The sequence below is a fragment of the Cryptomeria japonica genome, chromosome 7 (genome assembly GCF_030272615.1).
Source record: "Cryptomeria japonica chromosome 7, Sugi_1.0, whole genome shotgun sequence".
Lineage (NCBI taxonomy): Eukaryota > Viridiplantae > Streptophyta > Pinopsida > Cupressales > Cupressaceae > Cryptomeria > Cryptomeria japonica.
Genome location: NC_081411.1, coordinates 790,363,214 through 790,377,280, shown reverse-complemented (window position 1 = coordinate 790,377,280; position 14,067 = coordinate 790,363,214). Strand labels below are relative to the sequence as shown.

At 41.1% G+C, this 14,067-nt stretch overlaps 1 protein-coding gene across 1 annotated transcript in view; it reads right to left on the bottom strand.

Moving 5' to 3' along the window:
• The window catches only part of LOC131068951 (nardilysin-like), a 250,475-nt gene that overhangs the window by 52,193 nt on the left and 184,215 nt on the right, over positions 1–14,067 (bottom strand). The gene's annotated exons all lie outside the window — the stretch shown is intronic.

Sequence of the window (14,067 nt, the reverse complement as noted above, 5' to 3'; positions counted from 1 at the left end):
GTAGAGAAATCATATAGACTGCTTGCAAATCTGATCAGTCTGTAGAATATACTTCAAGCTAATATTCAAAAAATCATTTCTCAAGACATCATCTGCAACAAGACATAGTCAAATGAGACATAAGATGAGTCCTAGCTCCATTCTTGAAATTTAAAATATCAAACTGAATATGATTTTAAATCAAAAGAAACATATTGTCACTCTATGATTTTTCCAAGTCTGTCACATGAATGTTAAGAAATGATTAACCAAAAAGTTCCTTACACTTGCTCATCCACTAGTATTCTTTAGTCAGTTACTGCTAAAGGGTTTGGAAGATAGATGCTACAACATGAGCGCAATTGTAATGCCCCTACCCTAGTCGGACTTGTAAAACCCGTTTGACCTTGGTTGACTTCCTATGTGGCATTCTTGAATGGTAGGTTAACCGTGGTGCAATGTGTAGTTTAGATAATATAAATAATCGTGCATACCTATTATTGTGCTCTTGTGTCGATTCTTGTGTAAATGTAATTGTTTCCTAACTCTTGTGATAAATCTTGAGCTAACGCCTTCATTGAATATGTATATGTATATGTATGCTTGCGAGATTCATGGGTGCAGGAAATTTCAGGGACAACACCGCCTAGGGCGAGGTTCATCTTCCTTGGGATTCGCAGGTTTGAGAAAACCCCCTCCATCCTCAGAATTCGGATTTGGGGGTCATAAAACTCTCGTCTTGCCCTAGCCATGGTCAGGTGAGCGTCGTGTGTGGTTCGTGGGGCTTTCTTTGCATTGGGTTGCGTGTCATGTGATTTGGTGGACTTCCTCGGTTTGCGTGCCTTGCACGGGGTAAGTGGAGTTTGTTATCCTAAGTATTTAATTCAATTTAATGAGTAGATGTATGCATTAGTAATTTAGAAATTTAAAATAGGTAGTTTCTTTTATATGATTAATCGTTAATTTAAAGAGATCGCTTTAATTATAATTGTAGCAAGCTTAAAGCATTTAAATTGAAATAATGTGTTCATTTATGCATTAAAAGTTGAGGAATTAAAATAAATAGGTTCCTTCATGAGATTAGTCATTTATTAAAAAAAGGTCGCTCTATTATGTTATAGCGAGTCAATTTAATAGCTAATTTTAATAATAACGAAATTCAATGAGTTATGCGTTTTAGGAAGGAAAGATTTAAAGTCATTGGGAAATAGAAATAAAATTAATCATTTTCGCATTTTGGAAGAGAAAGGGTAAATTTTATTATTTAAAGGAAATTATTCTTTTTACTTGTAAAGTTGATATAGTATAAAGGATTGATTTTTGGAAATTTAAATCAATTTAAATACCTTACCCTTGTTAATAGTTCAAAATATAAATGTTGGCTAAAGTAATATGGAGAAATTAAAATTAGAATTAAATAAGAAATAGAAACATTTTAATTTTAATTAAAAAAGCAAATAAGATGTATTGACTAATGGAAAGGAATGATTTCCATTTTTATTTTCTTTTATTTTAAAAATAAATGCCTAAATTCGAAATTGAAAATTAGGTCAAAAATGGGGTTTCTCATTTAACCTAGTTTTTGAAATATTTTTGGGGGTTCTTTCCTTGGGTGATCTTTTTGGAAAAAAAAATGGAGATGGAAGAATTTTGGAGAGAAATGGAGTTTTGCTTGGAGTTGCAGGTGGAGCTCTCCTTCAAGTCATGCCCGGAATGCATTATGAGGTAGGATTCCAACCTACCATTTTATTTATTTGTTGGATCAAAAAAAAAAGGTGTTTGAATGTTCTCCATGAGATGCTGGAAAAAGAAATGATATTACCCATGAAAGTTTTTAAGATTTAGTTCAGTTTTTGAAAGCTTGGTTGTTCTTGGATTCAAGATTTGTTATGGTTTCTTGGACATTTTGAAAGGAGAAAATCTTCCCCATTCTATTGCTTAAACATTCTAGAAAAAAAAAAGGGGATAAAAATAGAAAAAATAAAAATATAAAATAAATGGCTATGGCTGTGACTGTGTATGCATTTTCTTTCAGTATCCTCATTCAAAAATTTTGTCTTAGTTTTAAACTGTGATTCTACCAAAAATAAAAAAAATAAAAAAAAAGAAATGTATAAAAAAAAACGAATATTAAAAAAACAAGGAAAAAGAAATATTTATTGGGGTTAGGGTTTGGCGGGCGGAGGAGCCGAAGCTCGGCTCGCGCCACCGCCCCCTCCCCCATTTCCTCCCTACCCCGTGGCTCCGCAGGGAATCCCTGCGTCCACTGTGGCTGCAGGGTAAAACCTGCGACCACGGTGTACGTAGGGAAACCCTGCGTCCACAGTGGCCGCAGGGGGAATCCCTGTGCTCCCTGCGTCCACAGTGGCCGCAAGGGGAATCCTGCGACCACGATGTCCGCAGGGAAACCCTGCGTCCACAGTGGCCGCAGGGGGAATCCCTGTGCCACCGTCGGGCCGCGAGGGAGCTACGGGATTTCCCGCCTCTTCCTTTTTTTTATTATTTATTTTGAGTTTTCATTTTATTTTAGTTTTAATTTTTTTTTATTTAAAAAAAATATATATATATAATACAATAAAATATACAATTTGATTTTAAAGGCAGTTTTCTTAAATATAGATTTAGTTAATAATTAATTTTGTTTTATTAATATATAAATTTAATGAGAAGGTTAATTTATGTATTAATAAATAATTAATTCGAAATTGTACGATATTGAACCATACTATCAATATATATATTTTTCAAAGAAATTTATATATATTTATATGTTGAATATTATTTAATAACTAGTGATTTTTTTTAAAATAATACAGTATTCAAGAAATTCATGGTGACTCGGTCTGATCTTTCTGAGAATTTAGAAATAGGAGTTGAAAATGTTAAAAGTATTCTAAGTTCTTCATGGAAATTTTGGAAAACTCAATAATATGCTAACAAGATCATCAGAAATTTAATAATGTGTCGATTGGAAGTTTGGAAGAAAATGATACCCCCTTTTAGTAAAATAAATAATTTAGTTATTTCTTCCCTGATGATGTGAAATAGAAAATGGAAAGGATGGCAGGTTTATTTTATGTTTTCGCTTGTGTTAAGTACTGGCAAGGCTTTGCTAGGTTTGTTTGGACTCTGTTATCTGGTTACTTGTGTTGGTCATAGCCGGTTACGTCCCTAGTCAGAGTATCGTCAATCATTAGAACCTGTAATTGCTTGAAGTGTTCAGTTGGATCCGCTTCAAAAGGGATCATTATGTAAATTCCGACCGAGGTGTCTGTTGTATATTGGTTGTATTCGCCTAAGTGGCAAAGATGTAAAAGACATGTAATTTATGTATTCCTAACGATATTAAATGCCATAGGGGTCTTGCAGTTGAGCAGACCCAGAGATGTAGCCCTTTAGGGGTGAACTCCGAGATCATATTTGTGTTATGCGATGTTATAGCTTCCTTTGTTTCATGCTTTAAGTCATCATGTATGGTTGTTATCTTGTATAAGTGTATGATGGGAATTTAATGAAGCTAAATCCAATTCTTCTTGATAAATGTAGTAATCAGGTTCATAAAGCATTGTAAATTATGATTATGGAAAAATATTTTGTTTATGATAAATAAAAGTAGTAATAGTGGAAAGAATCTAACTAGGTTACCATTATTGGATTAACTTGTTATTAAGAATGTAAATTGAACGAATGTGAATGGGAAACAAAGTTAGAATTAATGTTATAATTTCTAAGTTGAAATCGAAAGGATGAACACCATAAAGGTTTTTACTTTTTATCTTAGTAAATGAGTATCGCCATGTTAATAATATTTCGTTATATTGGATGAATTTGTTTAGTTATTTCACGTTTTAATCTCAACAAATAATACTTACCAAATTAACTTGATAATTGGGTGAACTCAACTATTTATCTACGTTACCCCAAGTTTCCGGGACGAGGGGACGAGGGGACGAGTTTCCAGGACGGCAAATTTTTTTGCCAAATTTGGGGACGGGAGGGGACGGCAAAGGGGACGGCTATATAAAATATAGGGAAAATTTAAAATATATAGAAAAATTCTAAATGTTCTTATGAAAACATGGATAAAGCATGCATCTATACATTATATTCATATGAAAACATGGATATAGCATGTGTATGATACTATGAAAACATTTTAGAATGCAAACATCGAACATACAACATTATCAATAGACTCAATACTCAATATGCACTCATAATTCAGAATTTCAATTCATTCACATTGTCAATATGCATATCATATAGATATTAAAGAAATAACATACATAATGGAGCCTAATCAAACTCGGAGGTTAAATTTTCACTACTTCCATCAGCGCAGTTTCTCCCAATATTTTTCGACGGGGGTTTGGGGGCAGCGCCCCCAAGTTGGGGTCAAGGGGCATCGCAGAAAACCCTTCATGAGATATTTCACTCCCTCAATTACGCAAAAAACATCATTAAAAAAAAATGAAAATACGACTTTTTTTATTTTAATATTTTTTCCTAGCCCTAGATGTGGGGGATGTCTAGCCGTCCCCGGGACGGCTGGGATGTCCCCAATCCGTCCCCGGGACGTACGGACGTCCCCCACAGCTAGGGAAGCCGTCCCCCCGTTTTGGGGACGTCCCCTCAAAATTCTGGCAATTTGGGGACGGGGGGGGGACGTCCCCTGGCCGTCCCCAAGTCCCCGAAACGTCCCCGGGACTGGGACGGGGGTTTTCAGGTAGGGGACGCGTCCCCGGGTTTCGTAGCTATTTATCCATAATTATAACCCTAATAAAAGAATCTCTTTATAATTGCTAAATTGAACTAAAAAGGGAAGTATTCGTATAGTTGTTTATATCTTAATTTTAGTAAAAGTATCCTTTCAAATTTACTTCATTTAACTAAAAAGAGTGGCACGCAACAAAATAGTTATATTCTAATCCTAATGGAAGAACGTCACTATGAACATGTATTTTGATCCTATAATGTTGAATACCATCTTGCTAACTATATTTTAATTTAAAGGAATAATTCATGTGTTCCTAATACATTTTCACCTTAATGAATTTAGTCCATCTATTAGCATTATTAAAACTTCAATGAATGAACTCTATGGCCACTTGCACTCTATCCTCCATAAAATAACTATGACTCATTAGTTGGTTATGCTTGAATTCCAATGAAGGAACCTCACTCTATTAATGGTAGATTAATCCTTAATGAATGATTCTCATCTTATTAGCCATACTTTTAATATTAAAGGATGATATCAATTGTGGAGGGATACCTTAAACCCAATGAATGAACTTCGTTATATTAAACGCTTTGAACCTCTTGGGAGGCCTCTTGATGAAATTATGAATTAAAGTGCATTGAGTAAATAACCTCACAATGGCCTCCTAACAACCCAAAGTAAATGAACGCTTCCCAAAATTATAAGATGTCAAATCATTGAACATATATATAATCAAGTTTTATGCATTGTCTCGTAATTAAGATATCCAGTTTAATGGATCAAATGACGCAAGTTGAGTTAGGTGTAAGGTTATGTAATCGCGTTGGGGAACTCCTTAGGATCGTTTAGCCTTCCGCTGTGCTATCTAAGTTTTTGTTAACTCTAGTTTATCTTGAGGTTGTAACTTATCAGTAATACTCTTAACTATTATTAAAAAAAAAAAAAAAAAAATATTTACACTCTATTTGAGTGTTTTTAACTTAAACCCTTAGGGGTTTCCTGGCGGGGCACTACAGCAATTTCAATATAGCTGCATTTTGAACAGCAGTTAGATTCTGTTAATCTTCCCCAAGGGCTTGCAATCATCCCCATTGCAGAAGAAAAAATGAACTCTAAATTCAACAAGAAAAATAGGAATACCTAAATTTCACATATCTCAATGAACAAGAATGCAGGAAAATGCATTATGAGAAAATCTTCTGTCTCCTGAGAACTGAATTTAAGATTTCTCTAGTCAATTCAAAAGAATTTTACACAGGATATGTCTAGCTATTGACATTCAATGGCGGGCTTCCCAATAAATGTGGAGAATCATATTTCCTATACCGAAAGGTAACTTAGTTGCCAAAAACCTTGGAACCTGCATTATACTCAAAATGGATAAATATAATACTTTGCAAATCCATAAAATCTCCCCAGTATATTACAGTTGCTGAGGTTGTAACGTATAACTCAAATACCATGCTTCTCTTCATGTTAACATCCTATCTATAACAGAAACTAACAGAAAACTCAAAATCTTGAGTAAATGTCAAAATCATGAATATTTGAAAATAGAATACAGCAATGAGAACTTATTATTAGGAATTCAACACTTCTTGGTAGTCTGATTTTGGACCTAGACTTAACTTGGTATAAAAAACCAGCACAAATTCAACAATTTCAAATAAATGTGATTTAGACAGACCTTTTAAGAAAGCAAATGTTTTTCTATGCACTCTTGGTTTCAGTTATTCATGCAATCAAAAACAAAAGACACATCATTAAGCCATAAACTACACTTGCAAGGAACATGTGTCACTTGGCCCACCAAGTATTGGATGTATTACACTTTGGGCAGAGGTATGATAGATTATATTAATGATCTAATAACACCATATTTTAGTGTCTTAAAAGTAAAAAGTAACTTCTAATGTAAATTATAACCACCAACATAATTTCCCAAATCACTAATAAATATAAGCATATAAGCATTGAAGTGTGAGCCATTTGTTTAGTCCTAAATGTATGGTTGGTGAGTAGTCAGATAACACGGTATTTCCCACACGTACCAAGTATTCATGTAACAGAACGATTGTACATCACAACATAAATGACAGTGATAATAATTAGACCAAAAAAGTTATATCTTTATTCCAGTGTCCAGAATTGTCCATACATAATCCCCCCTGCCGAGGTTCCAACCAAACAATATTTAGACCCGACGGTTGGTCAAGTTGCCAACCGTCACCAACTCCCAAGTACCCGACGGGAACCTCTCGGCGACAAACATAATCATAAACACACTTATAAATATTATTCTTACTAACATACGTTATTTGCCCCTAACATTAGCCCACCCAAAAACGTAGTCATCTTCCAGCCGACTAAGACAATAAGAGCTGAAATATAAAACATAAACTAGGACCGAGAAGAGGGAGGAGGCATCCCTGTAGTGGCTGGAGAAGAAGGTTGTTGTCTGGTGTGAAGTATTAGGTTCTTTTCTGCCAGTAGCTGCCGTTCCCGTGCCTTCTTTACCATGTGGGCAGCTTCCAACAGTTTCTTATCTTTTTGCTCCATCTATGAGGAGCCGTCCTGGCACCTCACATCCCCTACCTCATCTTTCTCCGATGGTACCGTACTGGCACCTGGCGTACCAGTACATGTTGGTATCGTACCAGTTCCTATTGGTACCGTACGAGTTCTTGTTGGTACTGTACCAGTTCCTGCTGGCACCGTACCATTTCCCGCTGGCACCATACCAGTTCATGTCGTACCAGTACATGTTGGCACCGTACCAGTTCCTACTAGCACCATACCAGTTCCTGTCATACTAGTACATGTTGGCATCGTACCAGTACCTGTTGGCACCGTACCAGTTCATGTTGGCACCGTACCAGTTCCTATTGGCAAAGTACCAGTTCATGTTGGCACCGTACCAGTACATGTTGGTACCGTATCAGTTCATGTTGTTACTGTACCAGTACTTGTTGGAGCTGTACCAGTACCTGTTGGAGCCGCACCAGTATCTGCTGGTACCGTACCAGTACCCATTGGAGTCATACCAATACCTGTTGGAACCGTACCAGTACCTGTTGGAGACATACCAGTACATGTTGATGTTGTACCAGTACATGTTGGAGTCATACCAGTACCTGTTGGAGCCGTACCAGTACACCAGTACCTACTAGTACCATACCAATGTCTTTCGTACCAAAACCTGGATATGCCGTACCAATTCCTTGCTCGGCCATTGTGTCTTTTCCTAGTACGGACTCCCCTGCCACTGTCTAGTCTACCGTACTGGTACCCTCCGTAGTTTTTGACACAAGTATTGGTTTCTGTGGTAATGATACCCGTCGCTGCGTTGGTGGTTCCTCTTCATTGATTTTTCGAGACAACACCCCTACTGGTCGTACGTCCCCCACAGGGCTGGCCACCGTAAGTGCTTCCTGTGGTACCAAGTGCGCCGAAGATAATTTGGAAGGTGTGAACTTTACCCTCGTACTCTTCCGTTGTGCCCGTAACCTGCGGTGTTGATCCTCCTCTTCCTGCTGTTGCGACTCTGCTTCCCCTTCATCCTTCGCAACTGTGTGAGGTGCCATATGAAACCCCTCATCACCACTTTCCTGCTCCTCAGTCTCTTCTGCCTCCTCAGAATCCTCTGCGCTACTGGCATCTTCGACCTCTACGGATGTGTCCAACTTTCTTCTCCTTTTGGTTGGCTGCGCGGTGTCACCTAGTGTGTCCAGGTGATTATAGTAGTACATGGTAGGTTTATTCGATTCCACCCGTCTGCGCGGTTCGAAGGTTCCCCACATTTCTGGTGGTACTTGCAGGCGTATGGCATCCAAGAATAGGTTGATAGCATGATGGCACATGTAGAATGTCTTGTGTTCCAGCTTGAAAAAAGCATGAATTCGTTCTACCAAAAATTGTCCTTCCGGCCTAGTACCACTGATCGTCGTACCAATACCTGAACCTGTCGTACTAGCACCTGGCATTACCAATACCTGCTAGTACCGTACCAGTTCTTGTTGGAATCGTACCAGTTCTTGTTGGAACCGTACCAATACCTGCTGGTACTGTACTAGTGCTCATCGTACCAGTACCTGAACATGTCGTACTAGTACCAATTCCTTGTACGGCGACCTCATTTTTCCCTAGTGCGGCCTCCTCTGCCATTATTTGATCTGCCATACTGGTATGGACCATTGGACCAACTGCTGCCTCTACACTGTACGGATTAACTCATGCACTTCCGCTCCCTGGTCATATGACCTCTTCAACCTGTGCCAACTCTTCACTCAGCTCCACATGGATGGCACAAACCTTTGCACAGATACCCTCAAACTTTTTATACAACTGCTCCCTGCGTGTACGAACACCGCGAAGGAGGGGATTGTACGGATCCTGTACGTACGGTATGTCTGTTTTCTAACCTACAATCTTTCTCCTTTATTCGTTGATAGTCGTACAACATCGTACGACTTAGTTTCCTATGGGTGCAATGTTCCATTGTACGGTATTCCTCCCCTTGCAGGTCGTACACCGTACGGGCTATGCCAATCTCCCTTCTTTGTCGACCGTAGGTCGTACAAATAACTCAAACACTGTCAGTCTCCCTTCTTGGTCAACCGTACGTCGTATAGATAACTCAAACACTCTCTCGACTGGCGTACGCCGTACGAGTGATCCAGTACGGGGTTCCAACCATCCCCTACGAGTATCACCTACGGGTCCTCGTCTTGTTCAAACCAGTGGGAGGGTGTGTCATCCACCCATGCCATTCCCTCCTGGTACCTACCATACTCCGAGGGAAATGACTGCTCTTCCATACCGCCACTTGATTCCCCAATCTCGTATATTTGCAGCATGTGGCATTCCGAGTGGAAGACCTCGTAGTCCTCCATCTGCCAATGGAAGAGTCCAACCAGCGAACTAGTTCCATCTTCAAAGCATCCATCCAGTTCTAGCACTCCTTCGTCGTCGGGCTCTTTCCCTCCTTTGTCTCCTTCAGAACCCCACTCCCATCTATTTGAATCTTCTGAGTCGGAGTCGGATGACGCGAGCTCTTCACTAATGGACTGGTTCCTTAGATCGATTACATACTTATCGCCGTCACTCTCAATTGAGAGTGTATTCTTTTTCCAGTTATGATTAGCTCTGGCCATGATCAGCCACCCCCTTCCCAGGAGGGCGTCGTACGCTTTTCTTTCCAGTGGGATGACTACGAAATCCAGAAGGAATTGTTGCGTCCCGATTACCACCTTTTGTGCCATGAGGGTACCGAGGGGTTTGATACTGTGTTGATCTGCACCGACCAGGTGGAAGGTTGGTGGCCAGAGTGTAGGCTTGTTGAGGCTTCGCCAAGTTTCCTCTGGTAGTAAGTTGACTCCGGACCCACCATCCACAATGGTGTTTGTGAGCTATTGTCCCATTATATTTATCTCTACTACTGCCGGTTTCCGTCCAATGCCAACCGTGAGTAGCATAGGGTCCATGGCATTCGTACCATGTTCCTTCACCGAAGCGTACTATGTTGTTTTGTCATCGTCCGGTGTTCCTAGCCGACGGTGGTGTCACCGGCTGCATTCATCAGGGCCATCCTCAACTGTGGCATGGTCTGTAGAAGGTCGGATACCCGTACGAGTATTGTGGTTTGTAACATCTACTTAATGATGGTTTTCTCTGGTTCTGACCGGACTGGTGTACCGGCAGCCAAGTGTGAGGCCCTCCGCTCTCCAGCCATCACCCGCTCAATATCCACCCTTGTCTCCTGGAGCCTTTCTTTTTCTGTGCGAGGGTAAGGATACATGGCTTTCTTGTTTTGCAACCTTGTGATTGCCAGTATGTATTCTCCTGATCCTTCCACGTCCGGCATGTTCACCCCTTTTTGCTTTGAACAATCTATGTCCTCGTGATTTCCTGGACCGCACCATCTGCACAACAAACTTCCTGCATCACCTCCGTTTTGGCATTCTCGAGCAAAGTGACCCCATTCGTTGCACTTCCTGCATTGAATCATGGGTCGCCCCTTCACGTCGTATTGAATTCTCCTCCTTGGTGTGTTATTATTGGATCTATTGTTAGCCGTCGATTGTTTTTGTACCCTCCAGGGGAGGCGTCAGAGTTTGTTGTTGGCTTCGGAGGTGTCGCCGACAGTGTGGCTTGGTCGGGTTGGGCATAGAGCACTTGTGTGCTCCGTGCTTTCAAGTTGTACGGGCATTCCTTAGTGGAATGTCCCATTACTTGGCAAATGTCACAGAAAAATTTGCGGGGACAACTTCCTTTAGTGTGTCCTTCAGTCTTGTAGTCAGTGCACCATAGTTCTTTTCCTTCCCTACCACTTTCCTTGTCACCTTTTAACTCCTTCGTCATCCTCATCATATCCTTCTGGAGTGCTTGCAGGGTTTTGGATCCCCCATCGTTGTCTTCATCCGTGCTGTCACCATCGCTCGCCCGTTGCTTCCCCCGGGATGTCTTGTTTTCACTTTCAATATCCATGGCGCGGTTGTATGCTTCATCGTACGATGGCGAAGGGACCACTTTCATCGTCCTTCTCAGGGATGGTACCAATCCTTCTACGAACCATCGCTTCTTGAGGCCATCCGCCGGCTGGTTCTCCATTTTGTTAAGTAGTTCCCTCAACCTTCTGTTATATGCGCACACTTTCATTTTTTCCTTGTTTGGTATTGTAAATCTCTGCCACAATTTCGTTGTCATCCCGTAGGAGTTTGAATTCTTCCTCGAAGGCCTTCTTCAGATTGCTCTAGGACGTTTTATGCTGAGCATCGAGGTTTGTATACCAGTCAATAGTTATTCCTCGCAAAGTGGCCAAGAATGCCTTCAACCAGTAGTCCCGGTCGTCCTGGTCATTTGCTTCCCAGATGGTGACGCATGTCTTGCAATGTTGTACGAGGTCCTCTGACCCGTCGCCCATTAATTTTGGGAGTTTCTGCATCTCCGGAGTGTGTGCCATCGTTCTTTTCTGTATGGTTTTATGCAGTGCCTAGAAATGGCTATATGTCGGGAAGGTATTATGTGTCCGAGAGGTACCATATGCTCCTGGTCTAGTCGGGCCCCTGTCAACCGGGCTTTGGTCACCTTCGCTTCTATAGTCCCTCCTTCCCGAGGTTTCCGGATCTGACCCTCCTATTTTGATGCCCTTCGACAAGGACAAATTTTTAATGCCAGACAATGTTGCTTCAAAAATAGTGGTGATTTCCTCGTGCAGGTCTTGTACTGCCTCCTCTCCTAGTTCAGAAAATTCCGACTGGGTGCTTTGCGATTCGGCTCTGGAGTCTTCTTCACTTGACGTTGAGTGTGGAGCGTGGTCAGCGAGATCTTCCTCCGCTACGTCTAGAAGTGGCAGGTTCCTGGCGACCTCGGCCAACTCCTTCCACGTACACGGTTTTTGCCTCTCCTGACTACGACTCCGACTCACACTCCGACTTCTGCTGTGTTTCTCCGGACTCTTCGAGTCGGCAACCTCCCTTAGTCGCCATCTCCTGTTGGCCTGTTCTTTTAGGCGAAGAGATCTTCATATAGTTCCCTCGTTTACTCCTTCGGTGGTAGTGGTAAGTCTGTCTTTGTTCGATCATAGGGGCATCAAGTGCCAAAGGTACGGCGCCGACTAGCCTCCCTCTCCTCTTCCTCCCTACGACTCTGTTCCTCGTACCGTCGGAGAACTTGTTGCCGCCGAAGTTCCTTTGCCGTTTCCTCCCTTCGACCTTGGAGTGCAATCAAATTTCTGGCGAGTAACCTTGGAATACTCCCGAGTAGGTCAAAGACGAGGGTGCTGACGGTGAGTTCACCACGTACCGTGCCTTCCGAGACGGCTCTCTCCTAAGCCTCTCGTTGCACGTACTGCGTGACCGACACATCCCACAACTCCACCAAGTCTGTCGTCAACTAATCCTCTCATTCCTCTTCCGCGGTACTCTCTTCGTGAGTGTCGCTATCCATGACAATTAATTGTTGGTTAAATGGATGGCCCATTAATTGCTTCCGCCTGCCGCCATAGTTATCTCCAGGTTTGTTCAAGCAACGACGCCAAAATGTTTAGTCCTAAATGTATGGTTGGTGAGTAGCCAAATAACACAGTATTTCCCACACGTACCAAGTATTCATGTAACAGAACAATTGTACATCACAACATAAATGACAGTGATAATAATTAGAGCAGAAAAGTTACATCTTTATTCCAGAGTCCAGAATTGTCCATACATAATCCCCCCTGCCGAGGTTCCAACCAAACAATATATAGACCCGACAGTTGGTCAAGTTGCCAACCGTCACCAACTCCCAAGTACCCGACGGGAACCTCTCGGCGACAAACATAATCATAAACACACTTATAAATATTATTCTTACTAACATACGTTATTTGCCCCTAACACCATCCAATTCTCTCAAACATTGTGCATTCATTGTTCCAAAAAGTAGCTCTATGGTTGTTTTCATGCTCACATATTAGATACTCAATGTTGTTGCAAACATGATACATGAGCATGTGTCAATGTTGGCAGCAGTTTTGCCAAGTAGATAAATAATGTTTTGATTATAAATAATTGGCAATGTAATGAATATTGTTCCCAGGTTACCGACGGTTGGCACTCTTCTTGTTCCATATAGATTGCCCGACTCCTTTCTCACTGTGTCTGGTTGTTTTACCCTTGAGTACAGATTTTCCCTCAATGCCCCATACGGATTCTGCAACACTGTACAATACGGATTCTGCAACACTATACGACACCCTTCATGCTTCGCATATGGACTTGTGTGACGTACTCCACCGGTTCTTTGTTTCCCATATGTGTTGACACTTCCGATCTGTACAACCCAATGAGCATACGGATTCTCTTCCCGTGCGGCATGCGGATGAAATTTTTTACGCATTCATAGTCTAAACTTCCCACATATACGGTGTACGGTCTGCTCCTTGCGCGATCCCCTCCTTCCCTCCGTACGGTGTACGGAAATAAATCTGTGGTCACCTTCACCCTCCATATGGCATACAAAAACAACTCACCTTCACCCTGTGTATGCCATACGGAAATAAATCTGTGGTCACCTTTGCCCATAGAAGGAAATAGTGATTTCAGCAACAATGTGCCCTTCCTCATTCATTTTTAACCTCGTTTGTCTTTTGACTTTTTGTATCTTCTCTAAAACAGGATTAGAATTTGCCTTCGGGTTAAGTGGCAATGCAACCACTACTCTAAACTTTTTTTTTTCTAGTTCAAGCCAACTTGGATGTATTCTTCATCACTTGCACTTGGCCTTGGTCTTGGAATATCCATCAAAATTAAATGTGAATTAATGAAGGAGATTTTACCCTCTTTTTAGGAACTAACTTCAACTTCTTAGGCCTTGAACTTTCC